This window comes from Bradysia coprophila, unplaced genomic scaffold (assembly GCF_014529535.1).
Source record: "Bradysia coprophila strain Holo2 unplaced genomic scaffold, BU_Bcop_v1 contig_297, whole genome shotgun sequence".
Lineage (NCBI taxonomy): Eukaryota > Metazoa > Arthropoda > Insecta > Diptera > Sciaridae > Bradysia > Bradysia coprophila.
Genome location: NW_023503555.1, coordinates 358,189 through 383,783, shown reverse-complemented (window position 1 = coordinate 383,783; position 25,595 = coordinate 358,189). Strand labels below are relative to the sequence as shown.

The following is a 25,595-nucleotide window of genomic DNA, read 5'->3' as shown; positions in this document are numbered from 1 at the left end:
AATCTCGCAAATGAACGGAACATTTAACGAAACTTAAGTGAGGTTACGTCTGAACGCCTAATATTGTCGCTGTCGAATTCTTTGATATATCCACCACCATATATGGTACTGGCTGTGCTCTTTGGCCTTTAAATGTTTCGCTTTCAGCCGTTACTGAAAAGTCGTAGTTTTGACACTAGAGGTATTGTGAAAAGCGTCGAATTATGATCATCCGACCCAAATCTAACCGGACACCGGATTATACAAAAGATACATCCTCCAGTATTGTGATGTCATGTTATCGATTATGGCGACAAAAGTAAGTGTTAAGAAGCTTACGTGAATGAGGTCTTTTGTAACATGTTCATTTCAAAACCCAATAAGTAAAAGATTTTGAGTCGAAAATTATTTGAACAAAAGAAGTGACAGACTTGAAATTTTTACCGGCCTAGCACTGAATCAATTGAATATATGCATTTTGTCGAGAGGAAAACGACTAGCGAAAATGTCACAGTATTATGTACTTTACCAGTACCGGACTGGCTCGAAAAATCCCATCGGGGGCTCCATGCAACTCAATTTAAAAAGGCCCATAAATTAAAAATTCTCATACGAAAATCCAAAAGGCCCATCGGGAATTCCCCGAATTCACCATATGGCCAGTGCGGGCCTGACTTTACATGTTTATGCCGGAAAATGTCTAACGTAATTGCTTACACTTGCCAAAACAACAAACTTACAAACAAGGACGTAATATACTATTTTCCTCTGCCAAAGAGGCGATTAGCAATATTTACTCGGATTTGTATGGTTTCTTGAGTCACATTTACCCGAGATTGCGTATGTATTGCGCCAAGACGTTTTTCCTTGTTTGTGATGTTATTAAAGAATGGCTTTGCGTTTTTTGGGTTTGGAAGCAACCGAAATTCTCGTATCTCTTCATAGAAATGAGTCTAAAAATAAATTATGATTGAGATGAATTAATTTTGACTAATAGAGAATAGTAGATTACATTGGATGCTGCGGAAGTAGTTCATTACATGAAGGATCAATTTTGTGATACGAGCCGAACTCACAAGTGTGGTTTTAAGCAACAAGCTTTGGAAACGGTTATGTTGACAAGTGTAGAGTTTGCATATCCGAGCCGAAGGCGAAGGCTGCTTTATTGCCTATTCACCCGGAATATTGTTGTTACGAGTACATTTTTCCACCCAAGGACCTGACAGTTCAAAACCAAAAGTGTTCCAGAAGACAACTAGCAGATTCTTGAATACCAAAAGATTATTCTAAATTAATGTATAATTTCACAACATTTATGTCGCGCTATTTCATTCACTGCCAGAGTAATAATAAACATAAAAAATACCGATAGCAAAAAACCAACCAAAAAAATCTGTTGTTGCATTGAAACGTTTATAAACGAATCTAGTCTGCTCATAAAATCACATTTCTTCTTAATCCCGAAAGCATCACTGGCAACACTACTGTTTTGATGACATGTTGACAAACTACTTCGACTGTTTTGTTTTTGTGAAGTGCTAGATTCATATTTTGCGTAATATTTGTTACAATAAATTTTGCTGTGAAGGGAGGTGAATACATGATAATAAAGACAAAAGTGTTGATTGTTTTTGAAAATAAGTGAAAAATGCAAAAATTAAAATTGCTTGGCCATAGGTGTTCGTCGAAGTTGAAAAAATTGAAATAATTGCTATAGACAAAATGGCCGTCACTCATTTTTGTATTTTTTTTTTTCGAAAGTTTTTAATGAATTTGCTTAGGTTGGTGTGCACTTAATTCAAGTGACAACGTTTGTGATATTAAAACTAAAATAACATCGCGAGTATTGTTTCGTTTTCAGTGCTAAAGAACATTTTATGTGATACATTTTTGCTGATAAGTAATGAAATTCTGCTGGTATGTAATGAAAATCTCCTGATATGTAATGAATTTTCATATGAATATTCCTTCACTTGTGATGTAATGTAAAAGTTCCCACATGTAACGATCGCTTTCCGCGGGTGGGAAATGTACGTGTAACAACAATATTCCGGGTGGATGGGTAATAAAAACGTTTACGTTCTACTGTCAATCCGCCTATCCACAGTGAAAATTAAAGGTAATCATCCTCACATGTTGTCGAAACCGAGGTTGCGAAATCATAATTGTGGTAATTTTTTTGATAAAATAATCCTCGTCCACCCATCCCATCCCATAATCCAACCTATGCAAGCATACTCGATACTACGACATTCGCATTTGAATTCAGTTGCAATTTTTTATCGTCTGTAGATATTGACCGGAAAGCAGTAAAATATTCAAACGCTCAACTTTGTGGGTTCAATAAAATAATCATTGCGGTGTAGTCGTTGTAACAACTGCATCAACTTAAAGCCGGAAGCAGGTAAAATTAAATTTATATTTCAGCATAAAATTCAACTTCTTGGTGGCAAAATCTTACTTCTCGGTAGTTAGAGGAAGTCATTCACACAAAGAAAACCATCATATGCCAAGACAATGTGTCAATCTATCCAAGCTGAATGCACATATATAACAGTGGCATGTGCCAGTAAACTTGACTGTATAAAATCTGCTACACGTTGAAATTACATGAACAAACGTTGTAAGATTATCGGCACCGTTCGTGTTTAAAACTTTTTCCATGTAAAGGAATGGGGAAAAAGAGGATATGAAAATCATGAACTGAAACGATAATGGCAAAGTTTTCAGTTACGTTCGGCATTGTGATGATGTCTTTGGAATGTAGTTCGGTATGATTTTTGGTCATTGGTTTTTCTGAAACGGAAAACTGATTGTAAGACCATCGAAAAAAAAGAGATCGGGTGGTCTCTTTAGTACAAAGGAATTCATCTACTTCGTTCGTTCAGTATAAACTCAATCAAATGTGTAACTGTCGAACTGTTTTCGTCATGTGTATAAGCAGTATTAAATCATACTTTTTACAAAAGCTGAACAGAATAAATGTATCCAGTCTTGCAGCACTTAATGCCAATAAATTAACGAATATATATACACACACACAGTGTGGCCATCAATCAACGGATAAAAGAATGGATTGACAATCCAACATGTTGTTTTCTTTCTTCGTCTTCTTGTCTATTAGCTTTCAGTCAGTCATTCATTTTTACGTTTCATTGAACAGCGCTACCCAAATACAAAGGACATTATTTACGGCAAAATGACAGGACAGTTGAGGAAAGTTACATAAAAATCTGATGATAAAACCTACACACTGGTTATGTGGCAAGAGAGTGGAAAAAGTCATTGTCCCGTAAACGATCATGACGCAGAAAAGTGGGCTATAGGTCATACACCCGAAAATTTTAGCTTAGAAACTTGTATTCCCTTTACTTACATATCACAGTTTCTCAATCCACATAAAAGATTTCGTACATACCATGCCCGTACTTCGTACATCTTAGGCCCCTCTTGCGCGCATAAGTGTTTGTGTAATCGAGCTATGTTTCGATGTTATTTCATATGGATTGTATTTGTGGATTGAATAACGTTGAAAACAGAAAACAAATTCTAAGCTCAGTTCATTGGGTGTATTATAAACCAACACTTTTAGTGATGCATAACATGATAACTCAAAAATCTTACATTGAAATATTTAATGGTACTTGTCGGACGGGACAGCAAAACGTATATGTGAAAATCAAAGAAGTAAAAGATTTCGTACCAATGATCATTAGAAGGAAATGATTCGATAAATCACAGAAGTGGTATACAAGTGGTGTAACTATATGACACCGTTGGCCCGTAACTTCATGACCTCAATTATCAAATGATATCATGGTCGGTGATGTGCCTTGTCACCTGTGGGAGAAAAACCGGTAAGAAAATTGCAATTTTCAGATTTCGGTCTACTCCCACTGACTGCACAGTCTGTCCTGTCTAGGCACATAAAAATGACTTCCCTAAAAAATCGGTCCGATTTCGGTAGGCTGTATTTCAATAGAATCCTTCAGTTTTTAACCGACTTTGTAACCTGTATCATATGTTATCGGTAACGAATTCAGGAATGAGCGACATGCTCTGACTAATGCGGTCCTTTGTGGCAAAACGAATGGTAAAAAAATGAAGTAAAAGATTTGAATTTAAAATCGGTCGATCACTTCGATGAAACGAAGTAGTAGAAACTGTTGATATGCTTGCCGTCTGTGAAGGGACTATTAGAAAAGGTGTCGAAAAATATCTAACGCTAATGGTTTTGAACTTCGTACTGTGGTCTTCACAGATCTGTTCGGATTGTAAAAAGATTTTGATAGACTATTCGATTGTATCGACGTCGCAGGGGGTATTCGCTTTTGCCACATGCACCGCGAATGCATGTAAAACGGCATCTGAATCAGTGAATGTTTGAAATGCATAGGTGTGGGGATTTGGAATAATGAAACGATTGAAGCGTGTGGATACGTTTTGTATGCATATCCATTCATGGGAAGAATTTAGTATTTAACATCAGCCAACACCACCCACACACGTACTCTAGTTAAAATCTGATATATCATACAATCTAATTGAATCCAAACTTGTTAAAGTACAAAATTGTTACTCAAGTTCTGTTTGTATTAAATAATGTTCTTAGGTGTAAAGTTTGCGAAACAAAGTTTATCCGTTCGTTAGTTACGAAAATTTGATAATTTACGATAATAAAAAGCTGAAATTTAATTCTCGTTCTTTAGATACAACACGCAAAATGTAGTCTAATCGGAAACAGTTCTACGAGTAAGTACATTAAATGTGTGATAGTGAAATATCGGATTACTGTACTGTTACTCACATAACACTTAATTATTGCAAACTACTGTGAAACTAGCACACTTAACATTTTGTCATCGCATATCAATGCGTGCGCTGATTTTAACTCACAGAGTTGTTTATAGAATTCTGAAGTGTGTCGCACATTTTATTACAAAAAAAATTATTTCGGAAAATTTATTTACAAAATTAATAATCTAACACACTGGCGGTGATAATAAATATGCTGAAGTAAACACAACACAAATTTATATAATAAGTTTAGAACGTTAGATATTTACATCACAGCCAGCGCCAGCATGAATACGATGTATTGTATTGCCCTTTTAGAAATGATTGATCTTATTTTTATCCCATCCATCATGTTATTAAAACGTTCAAATCATATTTTTCCGTTTCTTTTCTTTCGTTCTTTTTTAATTTCAAACATCAAATGTGTTTAGCTTTATCTTCGGTGTCATCGCTTAATTAATTTTTTTTGATGTTTAAACCACCAGAATTCGGCCACAACATTTACTAAATTTACGTTGAGACATTTTACTCTAAATAATTGTGAAAGCGGGCTGCTATTAGTTAGGACTGGATGAAACATACACAGGAAAGGATAACAGAGTCAAATTATTTTTTAATTTTCGTTGCGAGCTCTGTCGTGTATGATTTTGTTGATTTGACATGTAATGATGGTCTACACTGAGAACCTTTAAAAATATAGGTAGTTTATAGAAAGGCAGTTTATGCAACAATATGTAGACCATTTAACATGAGAACTCAACAAGGAAATTATATAAAATACTAAACTCTAGATTATGATCGAGATTCGAAATCTTTTCCAAATCAGTCAGAAAACCTTGTAAACGGAAATGTGACGCAAGTCCCTATGCAGTGCATGCTTCTAAAACAACTGATATAATTATAGGTGATGCATTCTGTGTTTGTACGCAAGTATTTTGCCAACAAGAACGAAAAACATAGCTAACGCCGACCCGTACGAAACACCTATTCGTATCAAAAGCCTTTAATGTGAAACTCTTCATTTCTCTTACTTCATTTTCTTCTCTGCTGAAAAACTATTCTTCCTTTTAAATCACTTACATTATCCACTCTTTGCCTTGTTATCATATACAATTAAATTTCCGGAGGCAATACAGACAGCCCCGTACGAAGTCAAATTTCATAAATTCCTATTTAAACAGCTATATACCGCTATATTTACCTATATTTCACTGTAAATAAACATTTCACAGAGGAATATGCTATTATATAGCTCTATATGCCTGTATATAGCTCAATATAGCTGTATATAGGTATATATAGATGTCCATATATGGAATCCCTGAAACCCCTCACACTTAACACATTATTTCCATGTTAACAGAAACTCTCTAAGCATCATTTTTCCCACTTTATATCACTTTTAATAAAATCCAATATGGCCGCCGGCAGCCATTTTGTTAGGAAACCGAAAATAGTACCGACGCTTTACATTCGTTAATACCTTTCAAACAAAAAAAATCATGAAATTCGGTCAAAATTTACTCGAGATATTGACAAAATACTCCACGTTCACTGTACGGCCGAGTAGCCAGATAAGAGCTCACTCCAAGAGACCTAGCTCACGCTCCGGAGAACATAATTTCATAAACTTTTTTTTCCCTGATTGGTACGGTCAATACCTATCTAATAAAGCTAAAACGAACGAAATATGTTCAAATTTGGCCGACCTACAAGCAAAAACTGCTTGCCGCCCTGTGCCTGTTTCACACCAAGGGGTCTAACTCACAAGTCGGTCATCCGATTTCCATAAACTTTTTTTTTGTCGATCGGTATTGTAAATATCTTTCATCCGATGTATCATTTACGAGTATAGCGTTTAAATGTCCGGAGATATCTTCGAAAAACCGTACAGCACTTATTGGGCCCCAGCTCAGGAGGGGTCGATCCAAAATCACTCATCTTCGAACTTAGCCTGTCTTTTGACATTACCAAACGGGAAAAAAAAGAATTTTCAAAATCGGATGCGTTTTACTCAAGTTATCGTGCAGACAGACAGACGGACAGACAGACGGACAGACGGACAGACAGACGGACATTTTTTTTTCGCGGATTTGGCATCTATAGACAACCACAATAGGTTTCCCCTTACTCAGGGAGTCCAATTCGACGTGTTACAAACGTATGCGTAAACCTATAAGACCCCAGTACTTCGTACGGGTCTAAAAATTTAGAAAGAATATTTTATCACAAAAGAAAGTTGCGCAACAGATGGCAGATGATCGAATTTCTTACTTGAATGTCATTCTTTCGTGACATATTTTTCTCTATTTAAAAAATGCTTCTAACAGTAGTTTTCTCAGTATCTGACACTTGTAACGCAATTTTTTTCCTAAATTTTCTCTTTAAACGCAGAATGATATCAGCTTTTTTCTAAGTATGCACAAGGACCTGCGTCACATTTCTCTTTGTAAGGGTTTTTGACTAATATCAATGTTTCGGGAAGTATTATTTGATTCTTTATCTATTAAGGAAAGCCTTAAAAGTTAGAGACGGCCCACATTTTTTTCATTTTGACCGTCGCATAAAATACTTCATTCGAAGAAAATCACATTCGTGATATTGTCACCAACTGCATTAATGCAAGCGAGCACACCACAAGCACCATTTGAGTTAGTCGCTGTGTAGGAATAGACAATTAAACTCCTCAATAATCCCAAAACTCCAGAAAGGAACAAAAAAAAAATCTGAAAAATCCTGGAGTTGTAGAACTGAGCGCAAGATGCCCACAATCTGTTTGGAGATCGGAAGAAAAATCTTAGAATGACGACTAGAACCTCCAAAAATTTAAAAAGAATCTGAAAAATCGACCAATTCCTACGTAGATTCCCTAGATTCAAAGATTTACATGTTGGCCAAATGACCACCGATTTTGACGTACAATAGCTCGTTGAACTCGTATGGACACCCAGATTAGATGATAATTTGGTGTCATTTGGAACTAAATCGGAGAATTTCAAAATTTGCTGTATAGTACGATATTACTGCTGGTACAGCTGAATAATTCTTGCTAACGACAGCGACAACAAAAATATTCAACGTATGGCCTATGTGACCTTATATGGTAAAGGGGAACGTGTATGTTAAATCTAAGGAAGTAAAAGATTTTCTATGAAACAAACTAAAGTATTTTGATCAAAAGATTTGAAAGATTTGACAATTACACTGGTGACATGCTTGCAGTCAGTGAAAGGTTAAATTTCTGTGGCAAAGCTCAAGCATTTCTGTGCGAGGCTACGCAGACCGCCACGCCGTGGTAGTAATCAATAAAAAGGACGATGTAGAATAACCAAAATGTGTTATTCCTGTCATCAACTTAATTTCGTCTTTTACAAAATTCTTCTAACGAGAAATCCTACGCGATTCTATCTTTAATGTTGTTGAAAAGGACTGAACTTGAGTTACAACACAGGTCAGCTGATTGTTTGCTATAATTTCCAGAAGTGATCTGTGCAACCCCCTCATATAAAACCTTGCGTTTTCCTACCTACAAATTTTATGCACACACCACACACTGTAATATTTTCCAGTGTAAAATCTCTGTTTTTTTTTAATCTTCGCTCACCCTGCCGTTAATTAAAATGCTTTCGGTTCATTACTTTTAGCGTAATTTTTATAAAATCAACGATGTCCCACTCATAATTAAATTCTGCGTCTGTCTAATAATTCCGCATAAAATGTGAGTTGAGCGTTGTAATAAAAACTTATTACTGGATTTCCCTCAGTGTACCATAACATTACTACGGCGAGATAATTAAAACGCATTCGTAATGAATGTTATGAACTTCAACAGAAAAAACCATTTGGATGTTACCGTATGTTTAATACTAGCGACGTGTACATACAGTTGCAAAAGCAACATTTTATTAACTTTTAATTAAACAAACAAACTTTGTGTATCCTTTCTATCAACATTTTTATCGTCTCCGTTCTAATCAGTGGAACATTCATCGTCGGATATTATGTATGAGTTTTGTGTTTGACTCATGAATAATACAGAAAGAAACACACCCTTTCAGCAATCTTGAGAGACGTTACTCAAAATTGTGTTACAAAATGAAGTACTAAATTATACATAACAAAACGTAAAACTACACTTCAAATTACCCGTGCATATAATCCCAAAGCATTTATTATTAATTTAGCAATTTCACATAAAAGTTGGTTATATAGACAAATACATATATCGGCATCAGCGGGTACATTTATACGTATTACATACCTAGAGGTGGTATAAATATATTAAAATAAAGGATGAAAATGTATGTTGTTCACTCGCTCGACGACTTTAATAAAATCATAAATGTAACTCTGCGATGTAGAGGTACCGAATTTGTAACTTGTTCCGAACTTGAAAGTCTGCAACGATTGTAGTAAACCATTTTACAGGCAATGTGAAAATGTTTCGACAGTAAAACACACATTTGATGCAATATTATGTTGCATTCAAAGTTAACCACCGTCGACGTTTAACTGCATGTGAATTGTACACCAGTTATGTTTCGTTCCGTTCAAATAAAGTAGTATCAAACGAACTGACAAAAGTTTGCCGATGGAAAATAAAAAGCTCAACAAAATATGCTATGTCAAAACCACTAAACCGCTAAACGAAGAAAACAAAAAACTGTTGGCAAATGGAAATATTTTAATTTAACTGGGAATGATGCTCGAAAAATCTTTCACTCCCACGAAACCGACCATAAAACGCAGATTTACATGTTCTCCATTCATGCACGATGAACACAAACTCAGTGGAATTTTTGGCAATGTGACAATGTCCATAATTTAGTCCTTAGAGAAATTCGTGTGTGTATAAAAGCTAAACACTATTCCGGGCGTTACAATTTAAATAAATTTGTGGTTGTAATGCATGGTAGTTGGTTTCTGGTGGCAAGACATAATTTGGAATTAAATAGAAACTAATTTTACGATATACCAACATTTTAAAGTCTGGACACAGAGGAAAATCTAAGGATTCAACTCAAATCTCTTCGTGATCAAAAATACTTTTACTTAGATTACGGAAAGCTTAACTTTTTGCAAGCCATAGCTGCTAATAGCCATTTCGTGTCAGAAAGGTCAAATCTACTACTTCTATTGTTTAAATTATTTTCTAGGTTCTCATACAAAATCTATTACTTCATTTTTTTCAACATATATTTTGCAATTTTTTTTTTCTTTCAGACTACATCGAACCAAACAACTGAATGTAGTTGAACGTCAAATTTTAAACAAATCCACATTTAGCGAATGATTTGAACAAGAATTTACATTTTCATCACAGATTCGATTCCGTGTGGAAAGTTTTGAAAAGTTAGGACTATTTCAATTTTATTTCAAAACCAAATAATTACGTAGAATTGAAGTCCATTTAAATTAAACTTTGTTAGATGCGAACTGTATATTGTCCATATTGTACGACTGCGATTGTGGCGTTACATAATGATTTTTCAGGTTCGATATATCTCTTCATTTTGGAGAGGTCAAGGTAAATAGGGGGTGGGAATCGTCGCCCACTTTCTCCTCAACAAAATGAAATAATGCAAAAAAGGAATATGCAGGGAAGCGTAACGCGCATTATCCCCCAGTCCAATAACATCCACAGCGTCCATTAACTTCCCATCTAATAGCGTCCAGTTCAATATCGTCCAGTCCAATAATATCCACTGTCCATTTTCATCCAGTCCAATAATATCCACGTCAATTTCATCCAGTCCAATAATATCCAGCCATCTCAGCGATATTTTCCTTATACAAAAAGATTTTCCTTATACAAAATGCGTGGATGTTATTGGACTCGATGAAAATGGCCAGTGGATATTGTTGGACTGGATGAAATTGAACTGGATGATGTTGGACTGGATGATATTGAAATGGAAAATATTAGATTGGAAGTTAACGGACACGCTGTGGATGCTCTTGGACTGGGGGATTTTTCATGGCACCCAGAGGTAATCATTTACATTTGTCGTCGATGTCGATAACAGACGAAATTTAATAAAAAGTTTGGCTGGAATTTGCAACTGGTCTATCTTTTATTGGACGGTGATGGTCATACGCGGGACCACAGACAAAGTGATCTTTTGTTTTTTGCTCCCACTGCACAGAGCAGAAAGTTCTAAGTTGTTTTCACATAAATCTTGGAACGAGTATATTTTATGATCCACTGTTTGTTTGACAAAAACGTTTCGCTTTTATACTTCGGAAATTGGTACCACTTTTTGTTAACTTTAATTCATCGTTTTAACATAGAAAACCATGGTTAAAAAGGCACTCGAACATTTCCTCTACCGTGCGAAAGGATTGGTAGATGGTTGATCTACGCGTAACAAGCATGAAATCAAGAGTCGAAATTTTATTAGTATAAATTGTATAAGTAGAGTTTGCAGTTTCATTTCATAAATAGTAAAACACAACCTCGGTAAAATGCTCCAAAAGTAGCCGCAGTATGAATTTCATACTATGAAAGTATAAAAGACAGATTTTAGCATGAAGTTCAACCGTTGAAATTTATTTAATTTTATGTACAACCGGATTTTAAAATTTTAATTACGTTTTTCGTCGTAGATAATAATTCTTTAACTGTGGAACCGATCGTATCTTAAAATCTGTTGCCGAATAGATCCTCACTACAGCGTATTGTATATTCGCCCTACAACATGGACAAGTGATACGACCATTTTCCATCATTTGAAATAAACATTCTTCACAAAGAGGATGACCGCAAGAAAGTATCACTATTTCCTGCTTCCGAGCGAGTTCTACTATTCGACCGAGACATATCACACAGACATCGTCCATAACTTCGTCCAATCGTCTCAATTCTCCATTTGGGCCAAAAAGAAAGTCACTTTCCATTGTATCATCCGTCGTCAAGTCCACATAGTTTTCCTCTGTGACGGTAAATCCCATGGCAACTGCATTGCGAGTGTGACGATCACTTTCTGCCCTACGAGCCAATCCTTCCTCACGAATTTGACGTAGAACTCTATCACGTTCCAAAACGTCTTGTGGCTCTAGTGGATGTCTAGTACCACGTCGCCTGACGTATGGTACGATTGGTGCAGGTGCGTTTAAAGAAACTGATGACGAACTTTCCATATTTCAAGTAAAAAAATTAGCAAAAAATAAAACTAAACTGAAGCGACTGATAATTTCGAAATTAGTGATTTTGCAACTCAACTTTTCTCTGAATGTCTACTTTGATTGCTACGCTTGCTACTCGAAAATTAAATAAAACAAAACCCAGTGTAATCTTGATGGCGAGTTTGATTGAACAATCTCAAAACTCAGAAATCAAACTTGAAATTCTCTTGATCATTAATTGATAAAACGTCTCTTCACTTACAATTTTTACCTTCTCCATGAGAAAGTTTATGCAGATAGGACAACGATCGCGCCCCGCGTGAAATGAGAGGACAATTTTAGCATTCTATCCTTGACTTTCGTTAGTTGAAGTTCAGAAAAATAATCTTGCCCCCCATGATCATGGGCTTGAGCATGACCGAGTCTGATTGCCATCTAATTTTACTTTATTGACACAGAAATCTTCAGCTTGGATATCTATTTTGCCCGATGTTTCGCACGAGTCAAACACACCAATCATTCTTTCAGATCCACATTCAAAGTGATTCGCAGACATTACGGCGCATTTGAGACGTGTTGTTTTTTCTTCTCGATTTTATTTATTTGACTCTGCCGCACACATAAGACACAGTGTATGCCCCTTTTTCAGTATTATTTTACATATAGTGTATGAAACGAAAAATGTTTTATTCTCTTAATGTTCAGCATTTTTCAATGATGAAATATGAAAAAATTCTTGAGCAACAACCGCAAAACAACAACAAAAACGAATCATTCAAAATAAGATAAGACGCGTTCGAATTCAATAGTTTTGTTGTTGTTGTCGTTGATGGTGCCTTTTACTTCACAGAACAGAAATGTTATACCGTTTTATTCACAGGCCCGTTTGCTTCTGAAAGTTTTTTTTTTTAAGACGAAAACGGTTTGGGTAAATAAAAAGCTTTCTTTTGTGCGAATTCAATACCCATCTGCTATTTAGACACTCAACCATTAAGAAAGTCAAAATTGCAATTTAAGAATTGAATAGGCACACGAAACAACTTTTTTTACGTCGGAGATTTGCCTATTTACATTCATTCGTTTTTATTTGGTAAATTACATTTGGATGAGATGAGAGCGAAAGAAAAGCTAATTTCAATAACAACAGCCTGTTTCGTCTAGAGATTGGAAAAAAAATGGGAAAGGTTCGGATTACGGAAAGATTTTTTTTTTTGGATTTTTGACCCAACCATTTCGGTCGGTATTCTGTCTCTGCACACAGATATGATGAAAAAGATGGTTCACTAACCTTCCAGACACTTGAAAAGCAATTTTCCATTTTAACGTTATTTATTCAAACAAAATTTTCTATCAACTTTGCAGGAGAGGAAGATTAGTACACAGAGAGAAGTAGGATGGGCGCACCAGTCTCCGGACATGTACGAGTAGTCAGACAACTATTATTATTTTGCTAAACGGTTGGATGGATGAAAGAACAATAAGTGTCAGACTACTAGTACATGTCTTGAGACTGGTGTCGCCACCTTATGATAACACATTTTTCTAAGCCAACAATTGTGGAAGGAAACACATCGACTGGTGGCCATACCATCCTGCTTTCATGTCAGCAGCAAGAAATATATTCTACGGTATGCCCCTAATCATGCACCGATTTTTAGCCCCGTACGAAGTACAAGGGGCTAATAGGATTACGATGTCGTGTGTAATTGATGGAATTCGAAGCAGACGGTAAGGGCAAAGTGTTTGCCTATGTTCATAGATAACGAATCCGCAATAAAAATTTTGTCCGTCCGTCCGTCCGTCTGTCACGTCAATATCTTGAGTAAATCAAATCCGATTTCAAAAATGTTTTTTCCCTGAAATATAGTCGAAATAGTGAGGCTAAGTACGAAGATGTGCAATTTTGGGTCGACCCCTCCCGAGCTGGGGCCCCATAACTGATTTAACGTTTTCCGAAGATATCTGCGGCCATTCAAAGGCTAAACATGTAAGTGATACGTCAAAGAAAAGGTATTTACAATACCGATCGACAAAAAAAAAGTTTATGGAAATCAGATGATCGACTCGTTAGTTAGACCCCTTGGAGTGAACTAGGTGCAGGGTGGCAAGCCGTTTTTGCTTGTAGGTTGGCCAAATTTGAACGGATTTCGATGGATTTTGCTTTATTAGATAGGTATTGACCGTACCAATCAGGGAAAAAAAAGTTCGTGGAATTCGGTTTACAGAAGCGTGAGCTAGGTCTCTTGGAGTGAGCTTATATGTCGCTACTCGGCCGTACAGTGAACGTGGTGTTTTTTGTTAATATATCGAGTAAACTTTGACCGAATTTCATGATTTTTTTTTTGTTTGAATAGTATCATTGAATGTAAAGCAGCTGTACTAATTTCCACCTCCTAACAAAATGGCCGTCGGCCGCCATTTTGGATTTTTGTAAAAACAATAGAAACCGGTGAAAATGATACTAACAAAGTTACTGATCAGTGGGAAGTGATTGGTTATGTGTGTGGGGTGTTTCAAGCATCCCAAATATGGATATCTATTTATAAATATATACAGCTATATTGAGCTATATAACGGTGTAGATAATTCTTTTGAGCTATATACTAGCATATTTATTAGTAAAATGTTTATTTATAGGTAAATATAGGTTAATATAAATTGTTGCAAAAATTTTTAAGTTTGGGTTACAGTTGAAAGGAACGTCGTACGGGGCTTCGTAATTGCGCTATGCGCAATTTTTAAGACGTGCACATTTCATAAGAATTTTAGGTTAGTAGGTTTAGGGTAAGAGTAGGGCGACCGACGAACTAGGGTCGCGTACGCAATAGATGTACGGGTTCGTACGGGCTCAGTCGCAGCGAACGCTCCGACTGTTCTGACGGCTCGTTTCGATTAACTTCTTTGAAAATTAATTCAGCCTCCAACTATTTTACAATATGTTTTATCAACAAACATCTGGGTTGTTACGAGCTGTTTTTCATCACATTATGCAGTTCTACTGCATAAAAAGAGGGAAACTAGCAGCCTTTTCGAAAAGTCGCATTATTTGACTGAAAAACACAATGGAAATAATAAAGTGAACGTCAGACGTCCGTGAAATTTAGGAGTGAATTTGCTTCAGCAATTTTCCAGTTGAAAAATGGCCTATAAGCGTTTGTGTACCAGCCGAAAAACAGCTGAAGCCAATGCATGCCTAAATTTTACTGACGACCACTGTATGTATTCCATTGTGTCTCGAGATTGTGTCTTTCATCAAACTAATGTAATTTTTTCAGGAAATCGTCATAGTTAAAAGTGAATAAAATAAGAAATAAGTTCTAGCCAAGGTACATATAGTATGGGGGTAATGTCATCACTTTAAAAAGAGGTGTCAGTAGCATCGAAATGAAGTGTCAGATCTTGAGTGGCATTAGTTCCAGAGAAGTTTTAATCATAAAGCATCCTCGATTTACTGATTATATAATACACCGAGTGCAACAATACATACTGAGGGTCAAGAAATCCTTAATCACTGAATTACATACAACGTTTCATAGTTCAGAGCAAAATAAGTTGAATTTTTCGTCCCTGAGTTGTGAAAAAGGTAATTGAGACATTAAAATTTGATTTATTTTACACGAAAACATGTTTGATCGAGACCTATGGTGATTTGTTGAACACTTTCATTTTGAAGAAGACATTTCTCGTGAGAGACGTCTTTACTCTTTACAAGTCCAATTATAATTGAAGTTAATTGAGTAGACAAATAAGCAATTAATTTTGGTTAATTTTTCCAAGAGAAAGCGGTTCGTTTCTTCAAAGGAATGATATGAATGAGTAGTTATTTCATATTGCTGCATTATAAGTCTTATGATAAATATCTTCATTCCATCAATAAAATTCATTACGGAAATTTCAAAATATATTTTCAATCAACCCATTGATTCCCGCATATTCAGTCATAGAGACACCTAAATATGCATCGAATATGGTCACAGCTATTCAATAATAAATATTGAATGGAAAACAATAAACAAAAACCTTTGCTAATTGATTTTGACCAAAATGTGTCTACACAGAAAGGTGAACGATAATTTATGCCTTTGATTGAATACAGTATTTGTCGCCCAGGTTTATCGCATACCAATATGAGAAGTGAAGTGATTTATTGCGTTACACTTGAGTCATTAAATGTTTTTTTTTCTCAACGAAAAGCGAATGTAAATTTTTTTTAATTCCATTTACAAAACAATAAATTTGATTTCTATGGCGAAGAGTTTTTATGCATTTTATTGTCACTGTTATTAAAACTGTTTCCAAAGCGTTGTCGATTACAATTATACAATTCGGATAGGTTTTCGATGTAAGAATCGATTGAGTTGAAAGAAATAATCTGTTCAGTCAATAATTAGTATAGATTGATTGATTTGGTGGAAGGTTGAGTGACTGTAAAAGACATAATTCAAAGAGTTGGAGAATTCCTTAGAAAAATAGAAAGCGTTAGACAGATATACTTGAATTTCTACTGTAACCATTTACAGAATGATAAATTTAAGCATATTATTAGGACAGTCTTCCAAGCAATACATGCACTCATATCGAATCTACTACATGATTTGCTTTGAAGTTTCGATAGACTGAAATAAAATCTTTTACTTCATTTGATTTAACATAGATTTTTCTATTTAAGACGACGTTAGCTACTGTTCTTTGCTTATTTTTGTCGTCGTTCTCAATAACATATTATGTAACCCGAAATTTTGAATTATTATTCTTGTTTCGGGGGATGAAGATTATCAAGAAATTATATAGGTTGGCTTGAAGAAGCTCCACAGATCATATCTATGAAATGTCATAGCTGTGCAGTTGGTTAACAGAAACGTAGAGCACTAACAATAATTTTATGATTAAAGTACTAGAAATGTATTAGAAATATACGAAAATCGAATACATTTGAACTTTATTTTCCAGACAGAATTTCCACATAGACTTGAATTTAAAATCTCAAACTGTAAAAAAAAAACATTGAGCCTTCAGTTTGAACTTTTGGTTTATTCCAAATAACTGTAAACGCGAAGTTTGACAACCCGAACCACGACGATTTCATCCACAGACAACATAACCTTTGTTTTTTGCAAAAAATTTGAGGCGCCGCATACTTATAGTGACAGCTTTCAAAAAATTTTACGTATTGAAGCTGCTTCGCGCTAATTTCGGCAGCTCATTTTTCCTGAGAAATTGTTTAGGTTATGTTGTCTATGGATGAAATTTGACAATTCTTATGGCCTTGGAACAAACCTATCAGAAGCTTACTTCATTCTCATTCTGACCTGACCTGTCTATAAATCGGCAATAACACGCAACACTTTGACTTTGATAGAATGAAAAGGTGAAATTGAAGTCCACGTCAGTGAAATTTAGACATGAACTTGATTCAACTCGTTTTCAGCTGGTTCACTGATACAAACAAACCTGTTTATACATCTTTATACGGTTTGACGCATACATATAACTAATTCACATTTATAAAGGCGTATGTGCACTGTTGTGTTTGTGAGTATACCAACTGAAAAACAGCTACAGCAAATTCATGTCTAACTTTCACTGACGTCGACTGTATATCAAACGTAATTGTTATCACTTGTTGTAAGTCCCTATAGCATTGCAGATTATTTTACTGAAATGATATGGAAGGAAGATTAGAGGTGTGCGCCGATCTTAAAATAGTCGGCGGCGGTGCGCCGACTGATAAGGAATCGGCGGCGGCGCGCCGGGAGAAATTTATAGTCGGCGGCGGTGCGCCGATCGGCGCGCCGATAAATTTCCAAAAAATCTAAACTTTCGAAAATAATGCAAAAACATTTGAAAAAGCGTGCGCAATCCTTTTTCCGCACACTGAATTCTTACTATCTTGCGATCTGAAGTATCACTTATACAAGGGTAATCAACTGAGACGTATCTCACCTTTTATATTTTGAATATTTTGTAGAATCACTGACCTATTATTTTAAAAACATCTAATTTAATGAATCCAAGAATGATTAGTGAGTTTGCGTAAATGACATATAAGCTGTAAGTCAACTTATACTAGATGTTCTGCAGGTTTCTCATTTCCAACTTATAATTTAGTGTCATTTACGCAAATTCACTACTATTATCTTTCGATTTGAACAATAACCGCTCCCGTTGCCTTTAGTCCATCTTCGATGTAGTAGTAAGATCGTAGTAGAAGGTTTTCGCAAATAAGAGATTTAGATAAACTTAAATTTATAAGTAATAAGTGTATAGACTACGCCAAAATGATTTTTTTTCCCAACTTTTTTACATAAAGCAGCTAAAAATTGAAAATAAAGATACCCGTGTCTCGTCTTTTGACGAAAAAACTTGAAACCGGAAAGATTTTCCACTTTATAAATTCCTGAAATATGTGATTTGCGCCATTTTCCACCCAAATTCCACATAAGGTCTTAAGTTTGCCACCCATTTTTGACTGATTCACTGAATTTTGTTCTCTTTCTTCTTCCTCTTATCTGCATCAACAGACAATCAATCAGACAATAAGAGAAACGTCGTCAGCCGTCTGCCGCGCTTCATTCCATTGCAAAGAAAATAGAGTAATAGTACCCAAGGGTTCACGTTAAGTGAGGATACAGAAAAGACAAATGCTGTTTCGACCTCGGGTATCGATGGCGGTCCCAGGCCAGCGTGATCTGACCATCCTCAGTTGTATCCATCGATAAATGGACAACAGCAAACTTTTTATTTGGACTAGTATTTAAAAATGTGCATAAAACACTTGCCATCTACTGATGGAAATAGGATACGTTATCGTAGCATCAGAAACAAAATCACCGTCGTACAGTGCAAGTAAGAAGAAAAACCCAAAGTTCCAACAAAAATTTTTTAACAAAAAACTCCTTTCTACGCATATAGAAACATAGCAGCATATAGAAACCTGACTTATAAATTAAGAGAGATAAACATTTGCTAAAACTTTGTACTTAGGCACACACTTTTGTATAGATTTTTCTATTTAAGTTTATATTGCCGCCCATTAAAATGGCTGAAAGCACTAAACGTATAAATTATTTTGGATGTTGTATTGCTTCGGACACACCGACCGTTAGACTAATTTTTGAAATTGAAGAGTGCAAAGTATGATTGAAATTTGGAAATAAAATTTTTTGCCGAACTAAGTCCGGTGGTTCAGATCGTTGACCGCTTGCTTCATACGCAAGAGGTCTCGGGTTCGAATCTCATTAGGGCGTGTACAGCAAAAAATTTTATTTCCAAATTTCAATGTGATCTCTCATACTTTGCACTCTTCAATTTCAATAAACGTATAAATATTTCGGCGCGACGAAAATACAATCGGCGGCGGCGGCGTTAGCTATTATTTTTCGGCGGCGGCGCGACGAAATTTTAGCACAAAATCGGTGGCGCGCCGGCGTAAAATCGGCGGTGCACACCTCTAAGGAAGATGTCTTTTAGCGATGCTTTGAAATGGATGTTACTTTGTTGTTCAGTTAAATCATTTAAATATTTTCGTTTCCATCTGCATTAAGCTAAATTAATGTGAATGGAAATGCATACACATCGATTAAACATTTTTCTTTTACAAATAAATCTTGTGATGCATTACAACGCTTATAATATACGTCTAATATGCATGCATCCAGCGTCTGTGGTACTTAATCCGCATATTTGTAAATTTGTGATACTTGTACCCATTAAATGTGAAATATTCTGACTAATTGGATGAAAGTTAACAATTCATATCAGTTATTTGTAGTGCATCTCATTCTGTATAATGTGTGTCTATAGAAATATAACACAAGTACAACCGATTTGATTTCAATTTGCAGTGCAACTTAAGCAATCACCTCAACTTGAAATCACTTAACGTTAATTGCCAGTAGGCAAGCACTTTAACAAAATTGAGTGTAAAAGGCTTGTCTTGTTCTGTTCCCTCTTTTATCCTTTTCTTCGATTTCACACCTTTTGTAAGAAATCCGGTTTATCGTTTAATATGAAGTGATGTAATTTATTTTCAGACCAACAAACGATTCGCACATACAAGGCAAACTTGCTGAAGTCGAGGCTGAAGTATTTGGTTTACCATTTTCAATTGAATTACTTTCTGTCTGGATTAGTCTTTTGAGAAACTTGGTAGAGACTATAGACATGGCCAAATTAGATTTTGGGCAAAGTGGGCCAGACACAGTACGCAGGGAGAATGAAGGGCGCCGAGAAAGTGGGACATTGAAAACATTTTGAAGCACGAAACACCTAGATACAAATTCTAAACCGGCCCTGATTATGGGGTTGTAAAGGAACTGAAACATAATCATCGGGAGCAATTAGTTCTCGAGAATAAAAAGAGTTAGGAGTAATAGACCTGTTACAGTTCCTACCTGTTATGCGTCTGACTGTTCCGAATCCCTCATTATTGAGTTTTGAGTGGCATGGGGCGCCAAAACGAAAGATTTAATCTAAAGAGGCGTCAATGTAGGAATTTCAACTAAAAATCCAGGCCCTGCATCTAGAGTATTTTGGGAAAAGTTAACTTCCTACTTCGATTTTTAACAAACGGATGAGCAGCCTGGCCAGCTCTGTCTAGTATATTGGGAAATGTTTCTCACTTGGACGTTTGCCACCCAGATGATAAGTTAAGGTCTCTAAATCTAATTTCACGTATTACACCCCATGAGTAATCACACCCTAAGCAAGTAATAATTTCGTTATGTAAGAAGTCAGACCTTCCACAACTGCTTAATTATTGCATAACGGGAAAGAAATCCTGTTTATCCAGTCCAATCTCAATTGAAACATATCCATCGATTACATTATTTAGTAGCAATTAGCATGGTTTGTTCCGAGTAGTCCACTTAATTCAATGGCAATGAAAGGAAATCCGTAATTACACTAAACAATTATCGTAAGCATTAGCCATCATTTTTACGACTTTTTTTTCCGCAACCTTCCGAATTTGTATTGTTCGGACAATATAAAACAAACAATTCGCATTTCCTTTAATTTCACAGAATAAAAAAGTGAACCAGAAACGTGTACACAATGAATGAAATGAAAGAATTCGTTTCCACAGAAAAGGAACGAACAAAAAATGTAAATTATTCAGAAAGGTTCATTATACCCTCGTAAAGAGTCGAGAGAATACTAAGTTATAGTCAACTAAATTGTACATGTTCCACTGTACACATACCATATACCATTCCAACCATACATTTTACTCCATATGGAACCAATATTATCATGTGAAAAAGGCAAAAGAAGAAGCCGTTTCGTCTGGCATAAATAAAGTAAACGAATACACACGGTGTGGTGGTCAGGCTGTTTAGGTAGGTAGGTAGGTATATCCTTACATTTTATAAATTACATTTTATTTATCTCACGATAGTATACCGCAAAAGCTCTTAATCTCTTCGAAGAGATTATATCATGCAAAATTGCCGCGATGTTCGTTTTATTTTAACTGTTTTATGTGTTACGCTTCGCGGAATAATGTGATTGATCAGCGAAAAAAATTTGTTTTGTTAACTAATCTTATCCAATTTGTTATTAGAAATATTTTGCCAAAATGTTTCTTTTTATTAACATTTTCTTTATTCGATGTATTCTCATCATTGAAGTACTAGATTTATATCTTGAAGACATTAAGACGTTCTCTACCTATAGGGCCGAAGGCGAGTTCTGGAATCCAATTCGTTTAAAAACCCTTTTTGTCTACGTTAGGAATTACATTTTCTTTAGTGTGTGTCGCAAATATCTACGAGAGAATGATTATTGGCTGTACATACATTAATTAGTACGTTAACGCATTAGTAGCACTGATGGGAGGTACAAGGCAAAAATGCCGTCATTTGTTCAGAAAGAGATTCTCATGACACCTGTTCCTACATTAAAACTTGTGTTAGTGTTTTTGAAAAATTAATTAATTCGATTGAGATGTATTATTCGTAAGTACCGAAACCCTGTTAGATTAATGCGAATTATAAACTAAGTTTAGTGTTTTTTCTATGGATGATGATGATGATGCGAAAAGAAAATCGCGAAACGTCCATAAAAAACAAAGTTTTTTATTTGTCGACCGGAAAATCAAGGAAAACCCAAACCCTTATTCATTGTTTCCACGGTCAAGGAAAACCCAACCTATTCTTAAAACTTGTGAGAGAACTACAGGAAACTATAAAACAGCTAGAACTTAGTTACAAACCCGGACATTCTTGAGTTAAGGGTAACAAAAAGACCGATGAGTGTGCCAGATTGTGGACGAACCAGCCCGATAACAAGTGGGTCAAAAACCTACTCAGCATATGCTGGTGTCGCATAAGGATTGTAGTGGAAGCAAGAAGTTGGCATTGTGGTCTGCACAAGCATATGATGAAGATGTGGATCAGAAACGATCCAAATTGTAGCTATGGTCTCGGAGAGTAAATAGGTCTTTATATCAACTGTGAATGGCCAAAGTACTGCGTCTTGATAAAAAATGATAGGTGATGTCATTCGACCAATTGACGTATTCAAGCTAGGATTTACTATATTTGAAAGGTCCTGGAAGGGACTTGGAAGCTTTGGAAGGGACTGGGAAGCTTTGGAAGGGACTGGGAAGTTTAATTGATTTACATGATGTACCAGAAATTGAAACAAAGAGTCATACGACCTGTGTCTCATGGTCTGGGAACGATCCATCCCAACCTGACGAATCTAATATAATGCATTAACGAAAATAAATTAGCGCACTAGTGTGACAATTGGCCGTCTTTAGCTTATGGTTAGATTAGATTGGACAGTCTAATTAAAAGAAAGAATTTTCCCTTGGCACGACGCTTCTAAAAGTGTCCAAAAATCTTACAAAAGAAAGAGCAAATTTACCAGCTCCCATACTTTGCACCAGCCTAAAACATTAAATTTGTGTCACTCGCAAAATAAAGTTCACAGAGCCAACAAGTGAAATTAACAACATTATCTACCTCGCAGAATATTCAGCATTTTCTCTTCCCATTTACGTTGACTCAAATATCAAATTTCATCAAGAATTTGATAGAAATATTGGCGAACTAAAAATTATGATGTGTGAGTCGGCAACTAACATGCAACGTATGATGATGAAATATATGTATTAAGATGGATGTAATTAACTGGAAAGGTGTAGATAATTCGATATAACCGGTGTCAGTGTGAAATGGAGCCATTTATTATGTATATATTACGATGCTTTGCCGCTTCATATACGGCAATGACGAATGAGATTTTTATGTTATAGGTGGAGATGGTGGAAATAAATTGAATTCGTTCACATCAAGTAATTTTATTTCCATGTGATGCAAACCGATGATTATAAATTAAATCTACTATAAGGACTCTCTACCTTTACATATTTTTGATGTGGGTTGGTCATCAATCATCTCTCTTTTATTGTTGATAAAAATCTATGAAAACCAATATTTGTAATATATATCAACCAGAAATGCTGTAGGTCAGGTCATGAGTGTAATTTGATGCTTATGTAGTAATTCGTCGTATACGTTTAAGAGAACACAAAAAATAATTTTTTTGTACTACAGTGCGTAAATAGCTTTTTCCATAGCATCGAGTGCAAAGAACTTTATTAGGCTCTAGATTCAGACAACGATTTATGCAACAGAGACTTTGAAAGCTTGCAAATTTTGCACATTATGCAAAAATCCTTTTGTTTCCTCTTTGATTCTCTTCTCCAATTACAAATTGTGAAACAAAAAAAAATTGTTGCATGTAAAATGACTTGAAAGAACGCCATCCCATCCCAATACCGTCTACGACTAGATCTCAATTAATTGCCAATATTACAGAAGTTTGTACACAAATGACTGCGAGCACTTTATACAGTTCTACTCAAAATGTAATTGCCGTGAAACGTACTTTGAAATTTTAAATGAATCAAAAACTAATATTTGAGTTGTTTACACTTTAAACAGGACGGTCTGTGTAGTTACCTTTTAAATTATTAATTCCGTCACGGTACGTTGCACTTCATTAATTTTCGTAATTTTCGTATTTATTGCTTTCGGGATGCTAAGTGCATATTAGAATATATTTTAATTATTGCGGTACATTGTCCCATTCTCTATCATTTTAATGTGATTATCTCGGTTAATTACACGAATCGTACGATTATTCGATAAATGAAATGGGGAATGAAGCAGAATCCATATGAGAATATCTTGCAGTAATGCACATAATAATTGGAGTACAGACCACTGGGCGTACCGCAGTCGTTATGTGAATAATTTAACTGATAGAAATGATACCTTTCAAAATAAGTGAAGTTTGGTGACCTATAACAATGAGCAACAATGACCAGTTAACTTTTGTAGAATATATGTTAAAACTAACCAAGTGCTAGATTTTGTATCAAACAACAGTCGATTATTACCCCATGGAGATCTTAGATTACTGGAAGAGTATTCATTAAAAATAATGTAATTTACGCATGTAGCAGCGTTGAAAATCGTACTTTTAATAAATTCGTGTATTTCTTCGACGCCCAAGCATGTAATAAATATTATGCACGTATGACAAAGCGGTCGAGGCTTGCCGAGACGGCTTGTCATACGTGCATATTCTTTTTTATCGCATAAGCGAAAACGAGACAACAAGATATGTGAATGACACTTTGACAATTTACAGAAGTATAATGTTTGTTTATATATCCTAGGTGAATAATTTTTTCGGGGAATCACACCGCGTATGCGATAAAATCCATTACATAACTTGGAATAAAAATGTTTTCACGTTTTCTCGAATTTGCCTCGGATACATAAAATTCACACAAAAACTAGACTTTTCATCTTTTTTACACTTGTTTAGTAATAGCTATTTTGCTAACTAGTTAGTAAATGGGGTTGTTTTGCTCACTAGATGCAGCAACACAACGATAGATGATAAGAATCCTGTTCAAAACATAACATGTAGTTCTACGTACGTTATATACTATATAGAAATCCGGACTTGAAAACAGCTACAGCTAGTTCCTCATTTCTGTCGCCGCTGCTCGTAACTGGAGCGATAGTGACGTGGGACACGTTGACAACGTAGATACGTATTTCGATTGTCAGATTTGAACATTCATGTGCTACGTATTGTAGTGATGTACGTGGAATGTGAATAACTTACGGGTGGGACGGAAATTAAACGCACATAGAGGTGTGCGCCGAGCGAAAATTTTCGGCGGCGGCTAGTCGAGTGTAGTGGTTCCGGCGGCGGCCAGCCATAACAGGTTTTCATCGGCGGCTCGGCTCAGCCGCAGCGCGCCGATCCATTTTATAGGAAATTTAAATTTTCTTTTTTTTTACTGATTACTGATACTGACTACGAGTGAATTATGTACTTTTTCCATTTTCTGTTTTTTTTTGTAGAACCTGAATATCCTCCCATCAGTTACTTATAAAGACTCACATTCGCATTCGCAAAACGCATTGAGAGTAATTTTTCTGAAAGTCCGTGTGCCGAAATCGGAAGTATTTTATCGCAGTTATATGGATCGATAGATCTTGGTCCCTAGATAAACTTTTCTTACAAAAATTCTCCAGTTACACGAGCGTACAGTGTCATGTGGGGGGTCATTAGAAAGGTAATCACATGTACTATTGAGCCGAATAGAGACTTATTGGGTTTTAATTCGTCCACACTGCAATATGTACAGCTGAAGTTTTCAA

At 35.6% G+C, this 25,595-nt stretch overlaps 1 protein-coding gene and 1 long non-coding RNA gene across 2 annotated transcripts in view; both read right to left on the bottom strand.

Moving 5' to 3' along the window:
- Positions 1 to 25,595, bottom strand: part of LOC119079153 — an 85,131-nt gene that overhangs the window by 16,966 nt on the left and 42,570 nt on the right. The window lies entirely within an intron of this gene.
- Positions 604 to 16,478, bottom strand: LOC119079156. The gene is made up of 3 exons (XR_005088120.1): positions 16,468 to 16,478; positions 13,472 to 13,476; positions 604 to 653 (listed from the first exon to the last, which is right to left on the bottom strand). It is a non-coding gene; the product is annotated as an uncharacterized LOC119079156 (long non-coding RNA).